This window comes from Calypte anna, unplaced genomic scaffold (assembly GCF_003957555.1).
Source record: "Calypte anna isolate BGI_N300 unplaced genomic scaffold, bCalAnn1_v1.p scaffold_131_arrow_ctg1, whole genome shotgun sequence".
In the NCBI taxonomy this organism is placed as follows: domain Eukaryota; kingdom Metazoa; phylum Chordata; class Aves; order Apodiformes; family Trochilidae; genus Calypte; species Calypte anna.
In genome coordinates, this window is record NW_022045438.1 from 19,259 (window position 1) to 25,182 (window position 5,924).

Here is a 5,924-nt window from a genome sequence, read left to right on the forward strand (position 1 = left end):
TCAGGAATAGCGTGGCAGTAGGAGTAGGGAAGTGATCGTGCCATGGATAAAGACAGGAAACAGTTTTGGACACTGAGTTTCTGGACACTGAGGAACCATCACATCCTTTCAGGAGGACTTTTGGATCCCTCATGGAACTTTGACCCTCATCATCTCGTGAACTTCCCACCCACCACATCACCCACCTCTTCAATCCAGACATCCCCAGTCTGGCTACAACAGGACAATGGTAGAGCATGGCAAAAATCCCCTCTTTGTCCTTCACCTGCCTGGAACAGGCTCATTTCTCATTCCCATGGTTTTCCTTTTCTCCCAGTCCCAGGGTCAACAAGTATCTGTGTGTGCTGAGGGGGAGAGGCTGTGGTGTCTGCAGCAGGAGCAGCAGCAGCGTTGGCTTTCTCAACAGCAGCAGTGTCTGTGGGCAGCAGCTGCAAAGAAAGCAAAAGTACAAGACAGAAAATTACCTTTATCCTGCCCCAAACCAGGACACACCTGGTTTTTAGCCGTACCTTACACTAAGCAGAGGTCTGCAGAAATAAAATGATATCCTCTGAACTTCAGAAGGACTGACAGTGTGGGATGGTGTGACATCAAGAGATACACCCTAGATACAGGAAACACAACCTAGCAAATAGACTGGAAAACCTGTTGGTAAGGTCCTTTGTTCCAGCTGCTGACCACCAAGGGATGGATGCTCTCTGCTTGGCTGTGGGACCCGCTGGGAACAGGACTGCCCCAGAGATTTCTCTGCAGGGACCAAATGCTTCCACCAAAAGTATTCCGGAGTGAATTCTTTTCTCCATAAGAGAGTTGAATGGCAAAGCTGTCTGTGCCTTAGAGCTCCCTGCCTGTTTCTTGAAGAGCTGCTCTCTCTGGGGATATCCCAATTCCTCTTTCTGTCTGACAAATAGGAAAGCCCTGTCCCCCTCTGCAGGATGTGTCTGTCGTGTGCTGGTCAGGCTGCAGAAGTCATTCTGTGCAGAGGCAGCACAAGTTTGGACTGGATCCCCAAAGGGAGATGGTGAGATGAGTGTTTGCTGCTGTGAGTTGTGCCTGAAGGAAAGGGAGCAGATCAGAGGGCTGGGTGTGGAGACACGTGTGACAGCTCGAGAGCAGAGCTGCCATGAAGCCTCTTTTAGAATGAGGCTCTGAACCTGGAGTGGCATCAGAAAGCACTGGGAAGAAATCCACTGTCCATGTGCTTTCCTTAGGAAAATGAACCCTCTGGCCCACACCATGGAACTGGAGCTGAGCTCTGGCCCTCAAAACTGAGCCATGCCAGACACGCAGCAAAGGACATGAGCACATTGCTGGTGCCCAAGTGATTTCTGGAGCAGTCTTTCTACTGCCAAGGCCCTTTATGCACTCTTGAAAAGCAAGCCATGTCTTTTGCTTCAGAAATATGAGGGTTTTTCTATTGCATTTCATAAAGCAGGGTGCAGAAAATGAAAAAGGGTAAGAGGAGCAGATTTGGTAGCAGCAAGAAATAAGGGTGAGAGACTGCTGAAAATTTTAAAAGCAAAATTCAAATCAATTTATTTACAAAAATTACAAAAAAAAGTAGAGGGTGGGGAGGGCAGGGGAGGGAATAAAAGGAAATGGAAGGGAAGGGAGTGGAAAGGAGAGGGGGAAGGGTAAAGGGGGACTGGGAGAGGGGTATTGTGAGAGTCGGAATGTGAGAGTGGGAAGGGCAGAGGGGGAATGGCAAAGGGGGAATGGGATGGGGGGAATGGGATGGGGGGAATGGGATGGGGGAATGGAATGGGGGAATGGGATGGGGGAATGGGATGGGGGAATGGGATGGGGGGAATGAGATGGGGGGAATGGGATGGGGGTAAGGGAGGGGGGGGAATGGGAGGGGGGGAATGGGAGCTGAAGGGGAAGGAGGAAAGAGGGAGGGAAAAGGTGAAGCAGAAAGAGGAAGCAGAAAGGGGAAGGAGAAAGGGGAAGCAAAAAGGGGAAGGAGAAAGGGGAAGGAGAAAAGGGGCTGGAGAAAGAGAAAGGTTGAAAGGCAAAAGGAGAAAATGGGAAAGGGGAAAAGGAGGAAAGGAGAGAGAGAGACGATGACGCCGAGGGGAGTGGAGAGGAGAGGGGGAAGGAAGGGGAAGAAAGGAGAGAGGGAGGGAGAGGGAGAGAGAGGAGAGGGAGAGGGAAAGGGGAAGGGGGAGGGGAGGGGAGGGAAGGGAATGGGAGAGGAGAGGAGAGGAGAGGAGAGAAAAGGGAACAGGGAGAGGGAAAGGACTATGCATCAAAAAAACACCAGGGAAGGGCAACAGGGCTGTCATCCATCCAAGAGACTCATAACATTTATTCAGACTGACAGAAACATATTTTCATCTCTTCTGATCCATCACAAGATATGGAATAAGCTCCCAAAGATGTAGTTTAAAGTTCACCAGTGTCTAGGGAGAAAAGAGACAAGATTCCTGCTGTTACTTTTCCAGGAGAGAGGGGCAAAGAGGTCACTGTCAGAACATTACAGCTACGAAGCCAGAGCTGAACACTCTCTGTGATTAAAAGCAGACAGCAACAGAAGGAAATGGGCTCAGGGGCTTCCTGCTTTGAAACAGCACCAGTCACTGCAAAGCTGTGACTCTGGAGGAATCATTACAAAATAGGTGCAATTCCTCCTGGGACATCTGGCCTCACATCACAGAACATGTTGGATGCCATGGATGACAAACACTCAGCTCCTTTGCCTGAACAATACTGAGTGATTTTTCTCTAAAAAATAGGGTAACTTTTGTCACTGATTATCCTCTTCTTGCCTATGCAAAAAAAAAAAAAGACTGACACAGAGGAGCTACAAACACAAGCAATGAGTAAGGGACAGCAAAACCCAAGAAATAACAGCATTTGTGTTATGGGCCTGTGCTGGAGAAGTGATGGCTCAGGGCTATGAAACTCTGCGGGGCTCCTTTTCTGGTTGGGATTGAGGATTAAGTCCAGGGAAAGATGACTTCAGCTGAAGCCAAGTGTATCTGTGGGGAGGAAATGGGTCACTTTTCTTTGTTCTTGTGGATTTTGGGTTTGTTTTTTTTCAGGCAAGTGCTTAAAGAGCATTTTGTAAGCAGAAAGTTTCTGTGTAAAGAGAGTAGAAAAAAACCCCTGTGCTTAGCAAGGAACTAAACAGCTTTCAAGATGTTCTTTTTAAGAGTTAGGAGCAGTTCTATTTTTCCTACCTCTAACATGACACCTTACCTTGTTCTTCATCTTACCATCTTCTTCTTACCAACTTCTTCAGAGATGAACTCATCCAGTTCCTGCTTGTATCCAGAAAATATCCCATTAACAGGAGTGCAATATCCTAAAACATTCTAAAACCTTCTTCCAATCCACACAAAACCAGACAAAAACTCCAAGGGCCAAACAAGTGAGGCCATAAACCAGCAGAGTGGAGGGAAGGGCCCTCTCTCCAGGACTAAAGGGAGAGCAGTGACCAAATTCACAGCTCCTCCAGGAGAACCCCATAAAAACCCAAATGCCTCCTACACACAGTGGATCTTCTACATTGAAGTATAAAATGAGATTTATTGCAGACTTATTTATTATAGTCATACAGCCTAGATAAGAAAATTTAATTTAAAGCTTAGCTAGGAAGATCCTGTGGCATCATCTTTGGTTTCTGGGCACTCTTGGGAAACAGCCCTCAAAACCCAAACTTTTCACCCCTAGCACACCTAGATGTTGTGTTGGGATGAGGAGGAGTTACACCAGGAGTAATCCCTTCAAAGGAGTTGTAACTTTAGGCTAAAAAGCACAACCTTGCTTACAGATGCTCTTCAGCAGTAGCTGAGGATGGGATTTCAAAATGTTTACCCTGACTGCAGAAGAGGAAATCCTGTTCATCAATGGTTCTGCTCCTATGGGTGAGCTGGGGATGCTTCCTACTGGACTTCTGTTCAGAACCAGACTGGTGCCAGGATGTCCCAGGTGAGCTGAATGGTGAACTGGATTTGCAGCCACTTCCACGTGTGTTCTTCCACCTTCCACCAAGCTTTCTGTTGGCTTTTCCTTTTCTCTTTTTCATCAGTTCTGAAACATTCAGACACAAAGAATTCTCTCTGGCAGGAACAGATTAGGAATGACCAAACCCATTTGACCTGAAGGGTTTTGGGGAGCCTGTATCACAGCAGTCAAACCTGCAAGAGTTACCAAGACTTGGGACTGCTCAGCACTAAAGCTTCAAAGCAATTTGTGAATGGAGTTTGCTCTGGAATTTTGGGACAACTTCATCTACCTTGGATTTAGCCTCTCCCAATTATTTTTCCAAGCCCAGGTTGGCTTCCTCCAGGTTCCTGCAGCGCCTTGTAGCAACTTCCAGTGAAGCTTCTGCCACAGACAGCTTTTTAATGTCAGCTCTCTGACATTAAATGAAATGGTTAGATAAGCATGAAAAAAGTTATAAGGACATGAATTCTGTTTTTAACTTATTTGATTATACAGTTAGACCTGTCTTGAATTCAGTAGGTAGGAAAATTTTGTCTGCCACCAGCAGTCAGCCCCTCCAAACTCATGGAGCAGCTCATGGAGATTTCTGTTTTCTAATACATAAAAAAATAATATATTATCTATAATGGATAATATTATATTTTTTGAACAATACACCAGCATACACTGAATCATGTTATTTTTTTAACAAAACTCAAAGCAATCTGTTTGATGCAAAAGCCACAGGTTGACTGCAGATATTACTCTGGTGACTAAAGGCAGGACTTTGTATGAGATGGTTCTTGGGTCTGTTTCTGCATTCTACAAACAATTAAATTAATACATTAAATTAATATTAATTAAATTACATTAATACATGAAATTAATACCAAGTTAATTTTAGAGTAACAACTCTCATAAATCTGGACAGTCCCTCCTTTCCTCCAGCCACCCACCCAACTACCATCTCCCAAAGGAACCTGGGATTTTGGCACTAGGAATACAAAGTTTTTCCCAGGGGAAAACCATTGACAGCACTCCTGGAGTTCTTCCCCCTCTTCCCTCTTCAAGAAACTGAAAAATGAAGAATAAGGTGGTTATATCTGACACAAGCAGGTATTCACCTCACTCAAACGCTCTGGGGTTGAGAGGAAGAAAGAAATGGAATTTTAAAGCACTGTGCACATCACTGTTCACAGACAAACAGCACACCAGTGTCTAATGACTCAACAGGACTGGTTCCTGTTTTCCAGAAAATAAAAAGTAACAAAATGGGTACAGCAACTTTTAAATCTTTGCTCTGCCTGGGACTGGTGGAATTTGCAGAAAAAAACTTTAACATTCTCATCAGTCTTCTGACCAGTTAATTAGCCTAACACAGCCACACAGAAGAAATTTAAATATTGCTGCACATCACAAAATAGAGAAGAGAAAGCTTAGTGGCTGAAATTGACTTTTGTGAGGAACAGGCAGGTCCCAAAAGACAGAAGGCAGAAATGAACAGCAGAACATAGAGCCTTCAGCACTGCAAAAAGTGTGTCCTTTACCTCCCTTTTCTTTAGTTTTTCAGCCTCACAGTTTAAGACTTGTTCTCTTAAACCAGCACACTTGGCCTTTAATTCCTTCTTCATCTTTTCCAGCGTGGAAACTTGCTTTTCAGCAGAGTTTGTGGAAAATGTCATTAAAGCATCCCTGTGCAGCAGCTGATGGAATAAATGGCTTTCCCTCTGGAGCTGGGCCAATGCCTACTGTGTGGACAGAATCACAGAACCACAGAATCAGTAAGGCTGGAAAAAACCTCTAGGATCCTCCAGTCCAACTGGGAAACCAACACCACTAAACCATGTCCCCAAAGTGGGAATAATGTGCTCCACTCTCCCCTGAGGTGTTACTCAGGACTCCAGACCCCTCTGCCCAGCCCTGCCCCAGATGCCCAACACCAACAGGATGCCTGCCCTATTCCCATCAGAAATACCCTCAGGAAAAAATCCTTT

At 45.4% G+C, this 5,924-nt stretch overlaps 1 long non-coding RNA gene across 1 annotated transcript; it reads right to left on the minus strand.

Annotated features, from left to right (window-relative positions):
* Positions 1–2,195: 2,195 nt before the first annotated feature.
* LOC115600196 lies at positions 2,196–4,343 on the minus strand. Its single transcript, XR_003988859.1, has 4 exons — positions 4,241–4,343; positions 3,820–4,035; positions 3,202–3,263; positions 2,196–2,402 (listed from the first exon to the last, which is right to left on the minus strand). It is a non-coding gene; the product is annotated as an uncharacterized LOC115600196 (long non-coding RNA).
* Positions 4,344–5,924: the final 1,581 nt, after the last annotated feature.